Genomic DNA, 22,580 nt, shown 5'->3' with positions numbered 1-22,580 from the left:
GTCTGGAGTATCGGGCGTGAAAGGATTCGTAGAACGCGATACAGCAACTATAGGTGTGGATGACACAGCTATAGAAGTAGCTGTAGGAACGGAAGTGGAAACGGACGTGCTTGCCGGAACTTGTGTCAGGATTTGATGCTGTAAGGATACAGGTACAGGATCTTGGCGTTGAACCTCCCCGGCCAACGGTCTATGTGGGGCGGGGTTAGCATACTCGGGAGCTGCGTCATCTAAATATGAGGAAAGAAAAACATCTTCTGCGGTTCTAGGATGCCCCTTAGGATGTACCTTTATTGGAAATAATGGGGGTGGCAAGTCTTTTGGTGTCCCCGCAGTAGCCTTAGGTAATCCCTCGGCCAGAAGGGGATACATACCCTTCATAAGGGCATTTCTTTGTCTGTCTACTTGTTCTGATTTTACTCGTGTACCTTCTTCAATTAATAGATGTTCTCGAACTTTATTTGAATTCTCTTTACTCTTCTCTTCCTGTCTACGTGCTTTTTCTGTACGTCTATACGATTCTTTACGCCATAATTCAATGGCGTCCTTCTGTGATTGTCTAGCTTTCCTTTTCCATAATTCTTCCTCTACTTTCACGATGCACTCGGCATCCCAGGTCCCAGCTGCGGGCCACCTCTGACTTTCTGGTAATTCCTTAGTGTAGTCTACCCATAGATCAAGAAATAATATAGCGTCTAGGCCGTGTTTATGATACATGAAGTACCCTGGAGTGTCCCTAGGAGGAATGGGAACAGCTTCTTCGAGTACCCCTTTTCTAGTTGTGATCTGTCTTAGTTTCGAAAAGAGCGGCATATTGAGAACTGGTCTGCTACTTGATCTTGAACAAACTTAATACAATAAAACACAATAATGAACAGTCATTCATGCCACAATATGCAGGACATATCAATACATTTAACATTTAACATTTAAATGAGCAGCGGTGATGATGACGATGATCTAAGAAAAACTTAATCACTACACATAATACTCGGCATTTAACTGAATTATTCTGAATTTATATACTTGATATACTAGATATACTGCTAAACAGTACGGATACACTGCTGAAACAGTGCAGACCGGATTTGTGTACCCAAACCCGTCTGGACCGGCACAATTTATGTGCACGCCAGAACGCCTCCCCAGTAATGGTACTCACCGGGTAGCTCGGAACGGAAGGCCTCGGAACGGAACTGAACTGAACTGGACCGGACTGGACTGGACTCGACTCGAAAACTTCAGACACGTCGGGACATCGGAAACCTGGTGGGCCTCTGTATACCTCGGATCTTGCTCTCTCAGCTAGGCTCTGGTCGGGATACTTCGCACTTCTCACCGCCTCGTCTGGGTGTTGATCGCAGCCTCAGTCGCCCCCGCTTGACCGGAGGGAGATACAGGAAATCCTGCTGGTACGCGTTGTTGTCCGTCCAGCTGTGGCAGGAGACCGGGCCTGCAACGCACCGCCGGCGCGTGAGATGAGAAAGTGTCCCTATTCGGGCGCCATTTATGTGGTAAATAATTTAATTACCGGGACTTAATTTGATACAGAAACATAATAAAATAGCTCAGTAAATAAGAGGCAGAATCCGTGGTATTAGAGGTTAAGAACGGGCTTTATTCCAATAAACAATTTCGAAATCGTGGACTCCAGGTTCCATCACCACGGAGGCTCAGGAAGTGAAGGACATACATTATTGGTAATTAATTACTTTTATACAATAGGCATTACAGTGGAGCAAATGCGAGAGGCGTAACAATTGATAGCAAAGATAACATTTCACATGCGTAGCTGAAGGAGGCGTAATTGAGAGTAACAAGGAAACGTCATTGGTTGTGGTGTTACATATGGGTGGACCTATGAAATAATTTCGCAATGTCATCAGAAATACCTTGCAGAGATGCGCGCGCAGCAGCATGACGTGTGATTGACGTGCAGCTAGGGGGTGAAGGGGACTTGACATTTAGCTCTACATGTGGCGACAAATGTCTGGAGGGTCAAGTCAACCTAATCCCAAATCATATCTAACATCCTATGTTTAAAGAACTATGTTATCCAAAAGAGAGACCTTCTTGGAGTAGAATCTTATTCTATACTGACTATACTGACTGTTAGTGCGTGTACAAGCGTCTAAGTGTCTACATTAGATGCGAGGGCAGGAATCTTCCATAGTAACAGGGCTATGAATTACTTGCATAAAGACAGAGAAGCCGGGCCTTTGCTCGGTAGCTGGCAGAATGTTTACTTTAAGCTACTAGACAGGAATGCATTGGGCAGGGAGCGGAGCAGATAATTTCCGAAGGTGAAATACAGTTCTTGGCAGGCAGCAAGCTGATGTCAGGCATCGTGAGCCGCGCAGGGAATGAGACAAAGTTCATGGTCACAAATGCAGGCTCGGACTGGAGCTTCAGAGACAGAAAGCAAGGAAAGCTTGATGATAGAATCAGGGCCTACTCGTCTGAACTGTAAAATGGCATAAGTGAACCATATAAAGGCGGTGGCCTTTCGTACTTAGGAATGGAATATCCGGCCCATTCATGGCGGATCAACAGAGGACATGTTAACGGTGGACGCATATGTATTTGCGTCTTCATAACTGGAACTGGAGGGAACATACATGTACTTGTAACATGTACATAGAACCGTTGGGGTCCAAGATAGGGGACATTACTGATCATAAAAATCCATATTTCCACAGGTGTTTCAAAGGTTATATTATTGTGTGAGAAGATGTGCTACTCTATCACACGGATGATGTCATCAGTGATGTCATCAGTGATGTCATTTGAGATGTCATCAGTGATGTAATATGTGACGTCATCAGCAGTGGATTGCGGGCGCGCGAGTTATAGTTAGCTGAACTAACTATAACGGGGCAATTTCATTGGTTTTTTGCGAGTAAAATGTCCAGCTAACTATAACGTGTGTGAAACCTCTGTTTTTTTCAGTGAATTTGCAAGGTTTTTTAAATGCTAATTCCTAACTATAACGTGTGTGAAACCTATGGTTTTTTCAGTGAATTTCAATGGTTTTTTAAATGCTAATTTTTTTTTTTTTATTATATTTTTGAAATATTTCTTTTTTTAAAACTTCCCTATGTATACATTTATATATTATCTGTATCCTTCAATTTGGTGTGGCTTTTTTTTAAAGTTTTTTTTAATTTAAAGTTGAACAGCATAGTTAATATCTTCTATTAAGTTATGTCCTCTTTTTTTTTTTATATAAATTCTTGGGGTGCGCGCCCAGAGCGCGCACCTAGTACGTTTGCGTACATTTTTCATGAATTCCGGCCGTACGTTATTTACGTACGCATATATACATATTACTGCGCGCTCGTAGCGCGCACCTAGTACGCATGCGTACGTACGCACGCTTACGTACGTCGTACGTACTCCACGCGGTATACTTCCGTATACGCGTAGAGTACGCGCGCTGATGTTTACGCATACGCGCGTGCTGCGTATGCGCGGTACGTACGCGCATAGTACGTAAGCGCATGCGTGCATACGCGTTCGTGCATACGTAATTGTACCATGCGCGCAGGGAGCTTGCTCGGTGCGCGCACGTCGGGATATGTGATAAATAAAACAACACTTCTAATTGGTTTTCATTACTTTCAGTTTCAGATTGTTTCAACACCACACCCAATCCCCTCATGGCAAGTCATGTGATCCAGAAACATCACTTTTCATTGGTTCAAAGTACTTTCAGTTCCAGATTCTTCCAAAATCACACCCACCCCCCTCATTGTTAGTTCTGATTCCCTAGGAGAAGGAGCTAATCTGTGTGTTGAGATACAATGGCAGAGCAGCAGCCTCCTTCTGAGAGTGAGCAGGACACTCTTGAGAGACAGAGGCAGAGGAAGCAGAAAGACTCCTTTATATGGCAGTTTTTCACTTTTCCTGAGGGACAAAAGAAGGTGAATGCACCAAAGGTCACCTGCAAACTTTGTCAGTGCGTCTTGTCACGTGGAAATCCTAACAAGAAGTATTCTTTTAGTATTCATACTATGTCAAGACACGTTGAGAAAATGCATCCAGTGACTTTTCGTCGAGCTTCTGGAGCAAACCCTCCACCTGCTCAGCCGACGACATCTGCAGCAGCTCAGCCGAGCACATCTTCGGCAGCTGAGGCAAGCACTTCTTCTGCAGTGGTGCCTTCACCTTCTACCACACCTCTGGATATTCGTCCTTGTTTCGGGAGGATGAGTACACGGTGCATGGATTGTGGTACTCTTATTACTATGGGTAAGAGCAGTATTGATCTCATTCAGAGGAAATTTGAGGAGCACCCTTGCACTAGGCCATAGTTTTCTTTTCTTTTTTTTCGTTTTTCTCTTCCTCTTTCCCTACATTAACTCAAAGGCTCTTTTTAGAGCCACCTAAAATCCAAACACAAAAACTTGTTTTTTAGAATCTATTTCTCTTTTTTTTTTTTTGAGTGCGTGCACCCAGCGCGCACCCAATGGTTTTTTTTTTTAAAAAAATCATTTTTTTTCACCTTTACTAAACCTTCAGGAACTCCTTGAGAAAGAGAAGGGAGTGGCAAAGTAATTAAAAAAGAGATGGTGTACATTTCACAGATGAACGTAAGACAGTTTTCCTATTAAACTTTAAACTCTGCATCAGTATTTATGTATAGGTACCCAAAAAACATAATAGCTCATTTTAGTGCTGCATTTGAATTTGCTGTATTTACAAGGAGACGAAAAGACACACAGAGAGGCTTATCCTCTCCTTGTAAATATGGAGGAGCACCCTGCGCCACTAGTACGTCAAGAAAATTGACGTAGTGGTAGCGCAGGTGGCTTGTAAATGTGCCCCAGAGATGTAAAGGCAATTAAGGGTGAAACAGACAAATCAAGAGTGACAGATACAGACACAGAGAGCAAACACCTGACAAGGAGTAAGGCAGTTAAAAAGACTAAGACATATGGATACAGAAAAAGAAACATGGATGAAAAATTAGTTTTAGAGGTAGTAAAGGTAGGGGAGTAGTATAGAAGGAGTGAGGAAGTTACAAAAGAGTAGTAAAGCAGGAAGAGAGAGTGAGAAGAGAAATGAGAAAAGTAGAGTAAGGACAGGTGAAGAAAAGGAAGCATGAAACGAAACCAGTGACACATACAGATATGTTAAACTTACCTGACCATCAAAATAAATAATTTAGAATTAAATGTTTTTATTTAATTGCAAAGATAACTGAATAACATCTTCTAAATTTTCTTTCTAGTTCTGTAAAAAAGAAAAAAGTATTAATATTCAACAATACACTTTATTAAACAGTACATGTTTTTTCATATTTAGCAAAGCAATTTTTTGCCCTTTTTTTTCTGTTTTCAGAATGTTTTGATTTTCACTGAAAATAGTGAAATCAATTGTATTCATCATTTAACAGTGTGCAAAAAAAAAAAACAATCTGAAAGATTGTTTAAAAAAGCCCCAAATGTATCCTCACTAAAACATACCTTAATAGAAATGTTTAAAATACCTTTTAAGAAGAATAACAATTTCTAAAAAATAACATCTGTAAACCTTGTTGCAAAAGAACATTTTCCAAAATAATATCTGACAAAGAAGTCCACAATTGTTTGTTTTACCTTTCCTTACGGCCAAATGATAAGTTTAAAATCCCTTTTGAGAGAAATATCCAATTTTAATCCTTTTAAATTTTAATAATGCTTTCTTCCAATGATGATGTTAGTATTTAAAATTTGGGTTTCAGAAAAATTAGGTAACAATTGGGTAAATCATAAGGCAAACGTTGCTTGAAAATCAATTGAGAATCATTACACAGTGTCCATCCTTTTTCACATTTAAGATAAACTGTGCAATGACCAGAAGTTATAGAAGGTCCATCATGAAAAATTATTGCAACTGCAACAAAAGTTTTTCCAGATATTGATAATTGTTGTCCTGTAAACTTCTTTATTAAAGTGTCCAGTTTTGTTCCATCAGCTCTACAACGTTGCATCATTAAAATTACATACTGTCCATATTTCTTTAAAAATAACGTTGATAACATGTCTGATTTACATTGAGAACATTCCATGTCGTGATTAGCATCTTTAACTAATTTACTAAAAGTCACTGTTTTACTCTCTGGTAATGGTAAATATATGAACCTTTCAGAATCAACATTACTACTGCTTGTGTTCATACAGTTATCACAACAATGTTCCCATTTATAAGAGACACCAAATACATTTTCTACTTCTACCCCTTCATCTTCAAGTACCATCAGGATATACATCAAGAATTCCTGTGCATCTTGCTGGACATTTTGTGTAAACTGTGTACGTCCAGAACATACATCTAAAAGATTTCTAACATCAGAAGCACTTTCTATTTTAGTTTTATCATTACTCAGCTTCTCATAGAGGAGACTCAGCAAAGAACAGAATCTTTTTTCTTGATTTAGTATTATCTGCTCTTGCAAACTTTCAAGATAAAATACAACATTCAGCACTACATTTGCGTAGCAGTTGACACCAGAGCTATTTTCAAAATGACAATCAACAACCTCTTCAGCATTGTCCTTTTTCTTTTTGCTTGCAGTCACATCACTATCTTTTTGTTTTCTCTTCTGTACACCCTCATTACAGATATCCTCAAATCTCCTTTTCTGACAAACAACACGTTTTTCAAACACAGGATACTGTCCTAAATGAGGAGCATATCTTCTTCTTAATCTATTATACTCCTTTACACAGTTTGCATCAGCACTTACTTTTGAGTCATCAAAGTCTATCATGAATAAACCAGATAATTTTTTCACGCGTGATAAAGCAACATATGCCATACCTTCTTTAAACACACTAGATCCAATGTTTACAAAAGCACCATCAACAGTTAATCCTTGAGACTTGTGAATAGTTACAGCATGTGCTAGAGAAAACGGAAACTGCTTCCTACGCACATATAAGTCTTTCACAAGCAAGAAACGAACTGAACAACGACAAATGTCTTTAACCTCTTGTATCTGATCAAATTTTATTTTTAAACATTCAATTCCAACTTTTTTCTGCTAATTAATAAAACCCACAACTCTTCCCATAGCTCCATTCACTAAACCTTTCTCTACATCCAAATTCCGTCTTAAAATTACTCTACAGTTCATACACACATAAAGATTCTTTTCCAAACCTGCTGTTTTTGAAATGTTTTTCTCCAGAGAATCCAATTTAGTACCCAATTTGCCTGTCAATATAATAGTTATTCGTTCATGTTCTATTTTATCCACAGCTTCCAGTTTTATAATCTCTTCATTTTCCAATTTCAAAAGTTCTTGATTGAATACAGAACATTCATGTAGTGTTGGCATTAAGCAGATTACAGTATTTTTTTCTGCAATTTTCTTGTATATTTTCTCTGGAACTATTTGTTCTGTTGGAAACAAATTACTCAGCAATCGACTCTGTAATGCTTTTCTGCCATGTTCTGTGAGTAGTCCAATTCTTATATCTTTCAGAATACTTGCATAGTCCTCATCATTGGCTTGCCTCATATTGGTAATGAGTTCCTTATACTCAAAATATGTCCAAATATTTACATTGCCTATACTTCCTAATGACTTTTTTGTGTCTTCATGTGTAAGTGTATGGAATACCGGTTGTCCTTTAACTGGAGTAAGTTGCAAAAGATCTCCAAAAACTATGACATGTTTTCCTCCAAATAGGACGTCAAAGTCTGTTTTCAGAATTTGCTGCATTCTTAAATGCACAAAGGCAAGCATTAAGTTTGATACCATGCTTACCTCATCAATAATGAGTACTTTCATTTTCTTCAATACTCTTGAAACTTCCAAGCATGCTTCTCCTGCTAGTTTGTGGTACTGTATTTTGTTCTCATGCTCTACTGGTAACATTAGCAAACGATGTAAGGTAACTCCTTTGATGTTATACGCTGCTAACCCAGTTGGAGCAGTAACAACACAAGACAAAATGGAATCCATTTTCTTCTGTAGGTAGCTTCTAATTACATTAATTAAGAAACTTTTTCCAGTTCCTGCTTGTCCACTTACATACATTCTCATTGGTTCAAAAGATGTGCATGAGCACTCTTTATTTTCATGTAGTAATCCATGATCAATTTTTTGTCTGACTTCTTCATAAATTTGTTTTTGTTCTTCATTCAGTTGCTCCTCCAAATATGTTAAGTCTACAAAATCTTCCTGAGCTTGATTCATAGCTGTTTCCACTTCGTTCATGGCTATTGCTGCTTCATTTTCGATGATCGGTTGTCCTAGAGGATCTTGACTGAATGTCCCAGAACTTTGACTGTCTTGAGAACTGTCTCTAGCTACTTCAGCTGCAATTGGTGCTTCTTGTTCAATTTCTTCATTTAACATTTGAACATAAGTTGTGAAAGTACTGCATTCAACGTTGTCTTTGTTAGCATTGAAGGAATCTTCATAGCTCTGAAATTCTCCAAGTAGTTCCTCCTCTGTACGCCATGGTTTAAACAGCTGCAAAAGTGCCAAGTAGAAAAATTCCTTTTTATCAGGAGTGTCGCAAGTCAGCTTCCGGTGATTTATCAAACTTCCTTTTGTTTGCTTCACCAAACATCCTTCCTCACCAATGACTTTATATTTTCCATTGTTGATATCTTCTGTGACATTCCGTTTAAAAATAAAGTTCTGCAGCACTTCATAGAGACACATGTTCTCAAGGTGATGACTTCTTTGTGGGTAATATGTGTCCAACATGTTTGTTCTTAAAATGTCTGTACTTTCTGGTTCGAACTCTGCTAAATATTCAATTTCTCGAATAGATTTCAGAACCCGATTTCGCATTCCTGCAAGGCCTAAACTTGCCCAAATTATTCTTCTGGATTTCGAGTACAGACTTGCAGATGATAACCTATCTGAGCATTCGTAGGATCCAATTTCTCGATGCGATAACATCTTTAAACTGAAACTGTATAGCTTCTTACTGACAGTCTTCTCGTGAGAAATCTCTTCCCACATTTCCTTCAATTCCGTTTTCGCAGATTTAGTGATGTAAGATGTGACATAGCGAGCAACAGCAATAGAATTGTCAGCCACATACTGTATATCCATGTTAGCATTCCACATGGATAAAATGACTGGGTTGTAGTCATTTATATATTTTGACTCTTCTTTTCTTCTTAGGTTGTAGGTATTCTTAGGCGATTTTCTTGTAATAGTATGTCGCACAGCTGACATAAAACTGTTTACTCTTCCTTTTGAAAGAACAGGTCGTGGAAATCCAAATCGACATTTTGTGTAGAATTTATCTTTACTCTTGTACTTCCGTCGACAGTATTTTCCACACCGATGACTTTGGAATCGTAAAACTTGCTCTTTTAAATTTTTCTCTTCTGTGCTTTTAGGTATAGCACATGTTGCATATCCTTCGATGAAACTTAAAACTGCATCATCAGAATCTGTTCCAAATTTTGGAGCATCCTTGATCCACAACAGCATATGAATATGAGGAGCACCTCTGGCTTGGTACTCTTTTCTCCAAAAGAAATCCACAACTTCTCCAAGAGGTGGATTTTTTTTATTGCAGATGAAGGACATCATAGCCTCAAATCTATGATTGAAATATCTGCAAACATTAACCGGATCCAATGAGCACAATTCTCCTGCTGTCTTGTATTGGATGTTTTCAATATTTGAATTTGCCTCTCGAAGAAAATCCAGAAGATCATCCCAAGCGTACTCAGCACAGCTTAGGGTAAGGAACCATGTAGGAGTTCCTAAATTCCGTAACATACATTTCAATTCTCCATGGCGTCGGTACCAATATTCATTCGTCCCACGCTGACAAGCCATCAAATTGATCAATTGAGATTCCAAATGATCATCTCGCTGTTGCACTTTGTTCATAAAATCCTTTGCAGTCACATTACATAGATGTACTCCAGTTTTCAAAATGTGATTTACTGCATAAGATAGTGCTGACAAGTCACTTTCAAATAAAAGATGGAACAAATAAGGAATACTTTGACGAAATCTCGGATCTTCAGCATATAGTCTTGTAGTCCGATACTCAGAAGCAGGAATCTGTACTGGACGTTCATCATATCGTCCTCCTTCTCCTGTAGGAAACAGCTGGGGAAAACAACGAGCTTCCAAGCTCTCTTCCCATACACTCACGGGAGTTCCTTGTGCTTTCTTCATCTGAAACAGATCAATAGCGTTTCCCATAACTTCTTTAGAATGTAGAGGATGTATGCTGAAATGTTCATAAATTTCTTCTTCTTTTGACTTATCCACTTTTTCAAGTTGCCCAGTTGGTATTCCTGTGTCTTCTAGTATTTCTTCTTCATCCATATAAATGGCTTCATACCATTTATTATTTTTTTTCAAATACAAATTTGCTCTTTGTACTTTTCGAACATCCACCAGCTCCTGCCAAATTTTCTTATTCTTTGTAGGTACACCATTAACCAGAATAACTAATGGTTCAGTTTCCAAAGTATCTGCATCAATTGTTTCCATATTTTTTTTCAAATCTAATGGAAAATAGACAACTCTTCCTTTTAAACCTCTCTGTAAATCCGAAGGAGGTAATTTACCAGTTTTTGGCTCCATACGCACTATAGTCTGAAACGGATGGACACATTGAATGAGTATAGACTCATACGTATTTAAATCAGAAAGTTCTGGAGGAATATCAACCAATTCTAAATTATTATGTACAGCTCTAGCTGGCATTCTATTTTCTTCTAACTTGTTATAACAGTATTTACAAATACGCTGATCTTCACCCAAATCAAAACAATTTTCCAGAAATATATATGTTGCACAATCTTTCCACTTATAATTATCTTCATTTTCACTTTTTTTATACAGATCAACATTCCTTGTTTGATTTTTGTAATGGCTTCTCCGGCAACATATACAAGTAATATTTGGTCTTTCATTAGAGATGATAGCACATTTTGTCATTTCATCATCAAAATGTTTACTAACAGTGAGTTCTACATTCTCTTCCACATTTTCATCAATAACTGTATCATTTTCTGCACTTTCTTGTTCTGGACCAAAGTAACAAAACTGAATTTCATCAGTAACCTTCACTACATCTGATACAGATCCACGGAACAGAGCATTATTCAACTCATTTAACTTTAGTGCTGGACTTTTAGCAAAATACAATGTTCTCACAAACTTTCTCATTTCAGTATGATGAACTGCCAGCATCCTAAAATGGTGAAAAACACTTTGACACACTTTCCGAGATAGACAAGCCAGAGAATGTCCTTGCAAACCAGTATTCTCTCTCACTCTGCATGGATCTAGTCTTTGAAGCACCTTAATCTTCTGTTTAACACTCTTTTTACTATATTCTCTTAGAAAGTCACGTAATTTATCAATAGATTCCTGACGCACAGTACAAATACTACTACAATTCCAAGTGTACACTGGGGCTTTAGGACGTCTTCCCATAACCTCATCAGCCATCACTTGTTCCTCATTTCTTGGAACCATTTTCTCCTTTTCCATTACACACCCATCCTTAACTTCATATGCTCTACCATTGGTGTCAACTGCATGCAACAAACTATTACTTTGAAGATAACTCTCTTCATTAAAAAATGGTTCAGTACTTGAACTATGCTTCCATTCTCCTAAGAACACTTTACAAAAGTTTTTTTTTTTTACTTCTCTTTTCCTTTTGCTTTGTGACTTCATTGCATTGACTAATTTATCTAATCTACGCATCCTGTTCAAAATTAAAATGAATAGTTTATTTTTATTTCTAATGCCTTGGTAACAATATTTTCAATTAATTTCTTTTTCTTATAAAATTTTGTTTTTTTCTTATATTTTTTCATATCCTTCAGCAAATTTAACATCACTCTTCTCTGAAACATTTTTCGACGAATGTTTTTAAAATCTATTTACCGTGTTAAGTCACTCTTCCTAACTTCTGAGTCTATATTAGCATTTTGTTTTTGCTGTCGACTCTGTTGTTGTTTTGAACTTGAAACACTGTTCGAATGTATCTTCCGATCATTTTTTTTTTTCGAAGATATTTTTTAAAAAATCTTTAGTTTGCTTACCAGAAGACTTTTTCTGTTTTCCAACACGTGCTTCGCCTCCTATTTTTTTTTTATCAGTCGTCTTCAAATATAGTTGTTATTTCTTTTCTTTTGTTTTTCTTGACTTTATAGGCATCTTTTTTTTTTTCACTGTTGCTCACCAATACCTGCAAAAAACTAAAAAAAAATACCTTTATGTAATTTAAATTCATTACATTTTTAAAAAAAAAACTTTTCAAATCCTATCACATGAGCTGATCCTTTGCTACGAGTCAAACTCTTACATAATAGAAGAAACATGAATTAAATCTCTGACAACAATTCCTGTGTCCACACAGACTCATGGTCTGATTCTAGGCAGAAAGCGATATTTCCTTTGGCAATTTGAAAGCACATTTACTACTGGGGTAGAGCAAGTGATAATTACTGTAACAGACTGACACATGTTCCTTCTAGTTTAGACAGGCAGAAAGGAGCACATGTCCTAACAGCTCCTTGAGACCATGACCATGTGTTACAGGGTGACTGATTAGACTAGAGCAAAGGAAATGAGCCTTGGTGATTTACAATCTGTTTGCGTTACACACTGCTATCTGAAACAGCACACAGAGCTGACTAATACACATGGGAGTGTAGCAGAAGCTGCTGCGTGTGTGCAAAGAGTGTGTTTCTGGAGACTGTGTATTGTCAGCTGCAACAGACATCTGCATGGAGTCTCCCACAACTGCATGAAGAGTACAGACATGTGTGTAAGAGTACATGTGTGGTAAGGGTTAATTGGAGTTTTCAACATGTAGGAACCACCTCAGCCATTGCAAGAATTGATGAATAATCTACCATGCTATTTTCAAACGTGTTTGCATTTGCATCACATTTTTGAGATACTGCTTTCTGCTGATTGCTAACCAACACATTGGAAGAAAACAAGCTGAGCCTTTCCTGAATGTGCAAGTTTTTCAGATCAACAGCAACGCTAACAACAATTCATGTATGCACACAGACTCATGCTCTCATTCTAGACAGAAAGCGATATTTCCTTTGGCAATTTGAAAGCACATTTACTACTGGGGTAGAGCAAGTGATAATTACTGTAACAGACTGACACATGTTCCTTCTAGTTTAGACAGGCAGAAAGGAGCACATGTCCTAACAGATCCTTGAGACCATGACCATGTGTTACAGGGTGACTGATTAGACTAGAGTGTTACAAAAAAACAAGCTGCCCCTTTCCTGCGAGTGCAAGGGTAATAGAGCAAGACCAACCGGAATGAAAACTCTCTTTACATTTCCTATGTGCTCACTGTCTCATGGTATGATTCTAGGTAGAAAACAGTATTCCTGAGTGATACCAGTACACATTAACTTATAATGAAGTCATACTCCATAATATATAACATGTTCAAGCCACTTAAATATCTTCCTTTACATAAAATGTTAAACACAACTTTTAAAGTGGTAGGAAAATGTACCATACTATTTTCAAATGTGTTTGCATTTGCCTCTCACTGATCAGTAAATGATTTCTGCTGAATGCTAACCATCACACTTTAACATAACAAACTACCCCTTTTCTGCGAGTGCAAGGCTAACAGAACAAAAGCAACACAAATTAAATCTCTGTAAAAAAATCCTGTGTGCAGACAGACTCATGATGTAATTCTAGTCACAAAACAATATTCCTCACTAATACCACTACACCTTAACTTACAGTGAAGACATACTCCATAATATCTTACTAATTCTAGACAGTTAAATTTCTCCTAAATCACAAAATGTAAAACACAACTTAAAAACAAGAATGAGAATTCTATTATTTATATCAAAATACACCACATACTTCCCCTCTCAAACTCATAACTCACCTTTAAAATTAATTAGCTGAGAAAGAAATGTGGGACTCAAACAGCAGATTATCAGAGCCAGAATCTCAGAGCTCTACACCTCTCTCCTCTCTGCAGAACCAGTAAATGGCAATTTTTCCCTCTCTTTTTTCCCACATATACATGTTAATGTAAAATCACAGTCCTTCCCACATTTTTTCAAATGGAATCACACATTTCTATTGGTTGCAACTTTCAACCCCTTTGCAAATCATCACTTCCCCCAACATGACTTCTGCCTGCTACCATAGCAACAGCTCATGGAACACTGGTGTGAGCACAGAGGTCAGAAGTTCAGCAGACATTGTTTCAAATCAAAACAGCAAGAGTGCTTGACTTTTCAAACCTAACAGCAAATCCAAAGTAATGTTCAGTGGGAACACATTTTTCTGTACCAATCCAAAACATGCTTTTAAAAATTTAAACATACAGCCTAGTTTTAACTGTAAAATGGTTTAAATCAGCCAATAAGTTATTTTTATCAAAATAAAGTATGTATGCCTCCATTTTCCAACTGTGTTTCTTTTCATATTGCCATTCTACTGAAAGACACCTTCTGAGTGCATCCAGATCTCCTTGAAACATGTTCACAGTGTGGATTGTAGGTCATAGCTATGTCTCCTGGAGTGAAAAATTTGCAGAAAAAAGAGGTATGGTGAGAGACCTTGCTTTGCCAAATGTTGACATTAAATGGATTGGTCAGAGAGGGTTAAAGTGGCACCAATTAATGCCTTTGGTGAAAACCTTTCTACATCTCCCACAGCCTAACCTTATTATTGTGCACTGTGGTGGAAATGACCTAGGCACTTTAACTGGGGTAGGTCTGGAAATGCTTATTAAGGACACCTTTGTGCAATTGATGTTGCTTTTTCCTCAATCTGCCTTTGTATATTCTAACATATGCCAAAGGCAAAAGTGCAACTGGTCCAACCAATTTTGTCCACAGATTGACAAAGCAAGAAAGCACGTCAATAAGTCTGTTTCTGCTTTCCTCAGAGACTATGGTATGGGTTCTATATACCACAACAACTTGCGTTACAACATGCAAGACATTTATAGAGGAGATGGTGTACATTTCAATGATGAAGGGAACACAGTCTTCCTCTTGAACTTTAGACTCTGCATCGGTACTTACTTGTAGGTACCGAAAAACTCTCAATGAACATAAGGGCTCTTTTTAGAGCCACCTAATATCGAAACACTTAAAAGTGATTTTTATTATTATTTTTTTATAATGTTTTTTTTCGGGTGCGCGCACCTCGTGATGTTTTTTAGGTTTTTTCGGGTACGCGTAGAGTGCGCGCACCTCGCGATGTTTTTTAAAAAATTTAAATCTTTTTTTTGCCCTTCGTGGTCCTACTGTGCCCCCCTGACAATGACTAGGGGGTCTACAACTCCCTACCCTGCCCCCTCTTCACGGTCTCCACCTTTCCTTTTTAGTGCGACAGACAAAATGGCGGCCGACACTTCCTGATTTCGACCCATTCGAATGTTTACTGACATCTAACAACCAATCAGAATGACGCTCGCGCACGGCAGGGTGCGCGCACAGGGCTTGCTCAGTGCGCGCACGGTACGCGCGTATAGATATTGATATGCTTTTAAATGCTATTTTCTCAAGAAATACCGAACAGATTTACACCAGACCTGCCAAAGGCACTTCCTTGACCTTATGGCTACCTCTCGGCCAAATTTCAAGTAATTCTGTTCAGCCGTTCGGGCTGTAGCTGTGTCTAAAGGTCCTATGGGAAAATGCATGGGGAAAACGTGTTTTGGGACCCCCCTTTTTTCTCGGCGCCCGCTTGACGATTCACCCCGAGACTTTCAGGGTAGGAGCTGAACGGAGCGCCCCATTAGTTTTGAAAATTTCGCGAGGATTCGTCAACCGGCGCCAAAGTTATTCAAAATAGAATTTTCAGATTTCCTATGGAAACATGGTCCTAACTATAACTATCTACTGGCGACCGCCAGTAGATAATATATATATATATATATATATATATATATATATATATATATATATATATATATATATATATATAGTTTCAAGCTATTAATTGAACAATAAGGCGTTATGTCATTATATAGCGAAGCAAATTGCAGAATGAATGAGAGAAGGAGAAAAAAGGAATAAGAAAAATTAATTAGCTAGTGGAATCATTGAAATTAAGAAAAGTTCACAATTTACATTTCCCTTTTTTGTTTTTAATACATGCCTTGTCTTCTGTATATGCTGTACCATTTCATTACTTCAGTGTTGGTAATGCTGCCAATGTTCTTCGTCGATGTACATTAGTCTCTCAAATTTCTGCTTCCATGACCTTCTATTGGAAAGTTTGCTGCACAGAGATATTCTATCGGTAACAGCTTTTCTTTCTTCGCTTCTTTTCTCAACACACATAATGAATTGTCTTTTGAAATGATCCTACTTCATGTTAAGGCAGCAGAACGTCGCGCGTTCAATCGTCTGGGATTTTTAGGTAAATCCATTCCCATTGTTATATCTTTCTTACTCGCAGGAGCTTCTATAACTTATTTTTGATCGTTTTATATTATTGTATCTTTCTCAGTTTTAATCCTTAGCTTTTTTTTTTTTTCATTGGTTTCATGATTTTTGTTTGAGAGAAGTGGACTTTATATTATATTTGCAATTTTTTTACACATAATTTATCATCTTTTGAGTTCTTTCCTCCTTCCAGTTGGGGCATAAGCAGGTCGCTTGATGACTCTTTTGAAATTTGTAGTTATATTATCATAATCCATTTCAGAGGGCTATGGTGTAGGCAGGGGCTACAGGGGAGTTGAGGCCTTTTACACCTGCTGTCCTTCGGCCCAACCTACTACGGATCCTGAACAGCTAGGCCAAGTACTACCCATTCAGCACTTGACTCTCAGTAGTAATGCAGGTAAAGCGTCATCCAAGACTTCTTGGGGGAAGGTAAGTGCAAGGTAAGGAAAGGAGCAAGGCTCAAAATACAGTGATCCCAATAATCTGATTATCTAGTCCAAAACATTTCTTTTTGTAAGAAAATAAGTATTTATTACACAAGCAAAGTATAATACAGCAAACTAAATAACACACACTGAAGACTCCCAGGGTGGGACCTCTAGCTTTTTCCTAGACAGTGTCCCTCGTATTTCCCTACCCTCCTCCACACTAACAAACGTGTTCCTGGTGGTTTCCATGAGACAACCCCATGGTTGCTGCCTGCACCAGCAAAGCTCAGCAAAGTCTCACTTTGGCCCTGAAAGTTTAGCTCGCTATGGTGCCAATACGATGAGTTCATTCAAGTTTAAAAAGTCCTACCGGCCTGCTCCTTCTTCATGTGCTCCAGCAATGAGTGGGATGCACTGCATCTTTCCACAGTCAGCTGGAAAGGTGTGCTGAGGTAGTTGCATTCTTCGACGGTTTCCGGGGGATGCAGGTGACTTCTCCTTTGTGGTTCATGCAGGTAAAGTGATGCGGCAGCAGCAGTGATGCAAGGTGGCTTTTGCTCTTGATTACAAGTTACTTTTATAGTCAGTGGGACACTTCCGATATGAGAGACAGCCCCAGCAGTCCCAGTAGTAGTTGAACCAGACGGTGGTCCCATTGGTCCTAGTGGTCCCATCGTGCCAGATGAGGGCTATGGGCAAGGGCGACAGCCCCCACAGTTTTACTTCAATGGGTGACGGGCAGATATTTAACAGTGGTCCCAACAGGATTCGCTGACTTCTGCAAGAGGGCAGATGGCCCTCTCGCAACAATAGTCCCGACTGGACTGGGTGCCTCGCTCACTGGGATTCACTTTCCAGGATCTCTGTTAGGCCTTGATCCCTTCAGGCTCTCTCCTCCTAACAGGGCACATTGGTCTTGCCAGACAGACAGAACACTGGTACCTCAGGCACAGGGCAAGTGTTCTTGGCTTCCTGGGTGATAGCCCCTTGCCCAGCTGTAAGACTAGGCTACCTTGGTCCCCAGTCCTGGTTGCAGCAGCTCAAAGTCACCCCAGTGGTTTTAGTCGCTGGAGAAGAGCCAAGTCTTAAGATCTCGGCGGAAGATGGATTCTGAATTAGCCAATCGCAATGCCAGGTGCAGGCTATTCCAGGTTTTGGCGGCAATCACCGCAAAGGCTCTGCCGCCCATTCTAACGCGTTGAAAGCGGGGGGAGGGGGATGAGGAGGCGCAGGTTGTTGGATCTAAGAGCGTGGTTAGATTGGGCAAGCCTGAGTCGAGCTCTCAGATAGGCCGGGCCCGTATTCTGTGGTGCTCTAAAGACTAAGACCATTGATTTAAATTGGATGCGTTTAGCCACTGGAAGCCAGAGTAGCTTCTTCAGGTAGGGGGAGATCGAGTGGCAGTAAGGGATATTGTATATCAATGTAGCTGCCGCATTCTAGACTGTCTGTAAACATCTGATCAGGTAAGCAGGAGCCCCTACGTAAAGACTATTAGCATAGTCTAAATGGGAGGTGATAAGTGTGTGAATAACGGTCCGGCGTGAGTCCTGGGGGAGGAAGGGGAATATGTTTCGGATCATGTGGAGTTTTCCAAAACAGCCTGCAGATACTTGGTCAATTTGATTTTTATATGAAAGTTCACTGTTGAATCTGACAACTAGGTTCCTAGTCGATGACACAGGTTCAAGAGGTGGGGACAGTTCTAAAGGCCCCCAAAGGGAAGGAGGGAGAGGGCTAGGTTGGTTAAACAATATCACCTCCGTTTTATCCGAATTAAGCTTGAGTGTGCTGAGGGCCATCCAGGAACAGATGTTGCGCAGGCAACGTCGAAAATTAGAGAAGGTAGCTTCGGAGTGGTCCCCGAATGAGAACACTAATTGGGTGTCATTAGCGTAGGAGTTCTCACCTGGGCTCTGCAGGCTTCAACTACTTTAGCTAGGGGGGATAGGTAAACGTTAAAAAGTAGAGGGATGAGTGTGGAGCCCTGTGGGACACCGCAGTTCAGCGGCTTTTCACTGGAGACAAAAGGCTGCAGGGAGACTTGTTGAGAGCGGTTAGTTAAGAATGATCTGAACCAGGATAGAGGGGGGCCCTGGATCCCGAGGCTGAGTAGTCTCAAGATGTCATGGGAGAACATATTGAATGCCGCAGAGAGTCGAGGAGCACTAGCATAGCTGCCACGCCTATGTCTACGCATTCACGGATATATTCCGATACCTCCAACAGTGTGGTCTCCGTGCTAAAGCCGGGTCTGAAGCCAGACTGAGAGTCGTGAAGGAGGTGGTTGGCTTCAAGGTAGGTGGCGAGTTGCTCCTGGACTATTTTTTCGAGAACCTTCGCCAGTTTTGGTAGTAGGGAGATGGGGCGATAGTTTTTAAAAACCGAAGGGTCGGCATCAGGTTTTTTAAAAATAGGTATGTTTCCAGGCAGAGGGAAAGATTCCAGACTGTAGTGAGGGGTTCCAAATGGTAATCAGCGGAGAAATAATAAGGGGAGCAACTAAGCTAAAGAGCAAAGCCGGGCAGAGGTCCATTGGCGAACCAGATTTACAGGAGAGCCATTTTTGATGAGCAGCTTCGTGTGAGATTGGGGAAAAGGAGGTGAGCGAGTGGGTATTGGTAGTTCCCATGCTAAGTTCCAGGAGTTGTAAGGAGGGGTCGAAAGTTGAATAGATGTCAACAATTTTATCGTAAAAAAAAAGTCAGAAAGGCCGTCGCAGAGTTCCTGAGTGGGGGGAGTCCTACTGGACAGGGCGTCAGGCTTAACAAAACCTTTTACGATTTTAAAAAGGGATTTAGATGAGTTGCTGGCAGAGTTAATCTTCTTACTATAGTAGTCTTTTATTTCAGTGCGCTTAAGTCTGTGGAAGTTCTTGATAGCGGCTCTATAGGTGGCTTTAGCCGCCATACTATAAGTGAGTCTAGAACTTCGCTCCAGTGCGGGAGTGAACCATGGGGCAGATGGTTTAAGTCTGGAGGAGACTAATGGTTGGATAGGGGCAACTTTGACAAGTGCAGAGGAGAGCCAGTCGTTGTAGCCGGTGACATCATGATCGAGGTCCTCGCTAACCCGTGGCAGGGAGTTGCCTAGGGCAGAGGCCAGGTTGGAACAGGTGACCTTGCACCAATTTCTGCTATGCGCCCAGGAAGGGGGGGGCTGGCTAGGAGGTGGGATGGAGTTTAAGCTAAAGGGGATCGGGGAATGGTCAGACCAGGGGAGCAGCAAGGGGGTAGCAGTGATAAGGTTGGAGTTGTTTGTGAACAGTAAATCTAGAGTGTGACCAGCTCGGTGAGTTGGACCCTTCACCCTTTGTGTAAGATTAAGGCCATTCATAGCTTCTAGAAGTTGGCTAGCTTTAGAGCTGCCGATGTCATCGACGTGAAGGTTAAAATCGCAGAGAACAGTGAAGTGCACGTGTTTTAGTGATAGGTCGGCCACAATGTCATAGAAATCCACGAGCTGTTGTGGTGGGGAGTTAGGGGGTCGATAGATGAGAATTACAGCCAGCACCAGATTGGAGGTGGAGGAGATGCAGAAGTACATTGCTTTCAAAGGACTAATATTGGGGATTTTTCTAGAGGATATCTCCCAACCTTGTCTGAGTATACCAGCAATTCCACCCCCCAGTTTGTTATTAGTTCTGTTAATTCCTGTGAAGCGGTAATCTGGTGGTAGAGCCAGTTTGTGATCGGGGTTGGAGGAGTCCCTGACCCATGTTTCAGTCAGAAACATTATGTCCCAGGCATGGGTTGTGAGGGAGAGCCATATGTCCTCAGAGTGACGGGGAAGCGATCTACAGTTAAGGAGACAGACTTTTGCGGATGGGAGTGAGACTGTAGGCTCAAATGAGGAAATGGGATGCGTGAGGGTCGGGCTGTGGGGAAGGGGGAGGTAAGGGTCCAAGGTAAGTATTGTAGAACAGTTATCACACTGAAAGAGAGGCAAAGGACCGGCGAGGTTGTACTGGGATGGGGCAGGACAGTTGCACCATTTCTCTCTAATAGCCAACAGTTGTGGGGTTGACCAAAGAATCTGGACGTCGTAGGGGCCGCCACCAGCATGGCTGGTGCTGGCCGCGGAACAGGCGCGGACGGGTCCAGACGGGCTTGCCTTTGGCATGCCCGCTGCGCGCGTCCCCTGCGCGCGTCCGCTGCGCGTCTGTCCGGACATGTCCAGATATAGTAAGGTAAGCTGGAGTGCTAACCTCTCAGTTGGTGTAAGGCGAAAGTGGATCAACCTGACTTCCGGTGGGTGGCACCTCCCTCCAGACAATTGGAACAATCCGTGCTGGACCGGGGAGGGACACCGAGCCCAACCGGCAGGCAAGCCAATAGTGGATGGAGTACGAAAATTTTAAAAGCACACACAGTTAAAATTGCTAATGCGGCGAAAGATGTGAATACAAATTTTTAAAATAGCAGAAGAGCCCTTTCCCAGGCGCTCTACATGTGAGGAAAATACTGAGGACTAGAAGAGTGATATAGTTTAAAAAGGATTATCAACAGAGGCTGAGAGGACCCCTTTCCCAGGTGCTTCACGAGTAGAGTAACTCAGGAAGTAACTCAGTAAGCCCTAAGCGCGGCCGCTGCGTGTCTGTCCGGGCATGTCCAGATATAGTGAGGTAAGCTGGAGTGCTAACCTCTCGGTTGGTGTAAGGCGAAAGCGGATCAACCTGACTTCCGGTGGGGGGCACCTTCCTCCAGACAATCGGAACAATCCGTGCTGGACCGGGGAGGGACGCCGAGCCCAACCGGCAGGTAAGCCAATAGTGGATGGAGTACAAAAATTTTAAAAGCACACTGTGAGGAAGACAACACCGGGCTTACCTTCAGGTCACCCTGGACAGAACGCTCCGGCGTCCCGGATCAACAGAACGCATCCTGGGATTGGAAGTCTGAATCGAGACCACAACCAACGGGCCCCTATGCTGTCTCTTCACAGAGAGACGACGTGACGAAACCGGAAGAGGGCGGAGACGAACCCGGAAGGGATTCTCCTGTCCCAATGAAAGGAGGGCGAACCAGCAAGAAGGGGGCGGTAACCAATTGCGGTGAAGCAGATCGAGGAAAGGAGAGCAGAGAGTACGGACCCGGCGAGAACGATGCGGAGACCCAGGAAGACGCGGAGACTGAGGATGACCGGGAAGAAGACGAGGAGCCTAACGACCAGTGGACCGAGGAGTGGTGGTGCCCACCGGAGGAGGCTGGAGAGCGGCCACAACTCCGGAGAGTTGCGGCGGAGCGGGTGAGTCCTCACGTGTCAGGGGACCAGGGGGAGGGTGAGCGGGAGGAGGGAGGTGTATCGGCCGAAGGGCTGGGGTAGCCGAGTAAAGGTCTTTGTCCGGGGAAACGTTCTGCTTTGGTTTTCCCCTGTAAATGTGGCATTGCTAGGCACCAGTATCGGCAGAGAGAGCACTATACTGTCATTCCTTTGTTTTTTGTTTCTGCGGCATATATACCGACTCCAACCCGTGAGACGTTTCTTTCCCCTTCATTTTTTTTGAATCACCATATTCTAAGTGTATCCCAGAGCACACCCTCTATACCGACCTTTAATCACTTATCGGTGTGGTGATGGAAAGTGATTGAAATACCTACTTAAACAGAATACCTGATGGCTCCCTTTTCTCTCCTATTCTATGAGTCTCCGGGGACACACCATCAAGACCAAGGAGGAGCCCGGAACATCTACCTTGGAAGCCCCGTCCAGTTCCACCCAGAGGGAATCAGGAGAAGAACAGGA

The sequence above is a fragment of the Triturus cristatus genome, chromosome 4_2 (genome assembly GCF_964204655.1).
Source record: "Triturus cristatus chromosome 4_2, aTriCri1.1, whole genome shotgun sequence".
Classification (NCBI taxonomy): Eukaryota; Metazoa; Chordata; class Amphibia; order Caudata; family Salamandridae; genus Triturus; species Triturus cristatus.
This window is presented reverse-complemented; position numbering follows the sequence as displayed.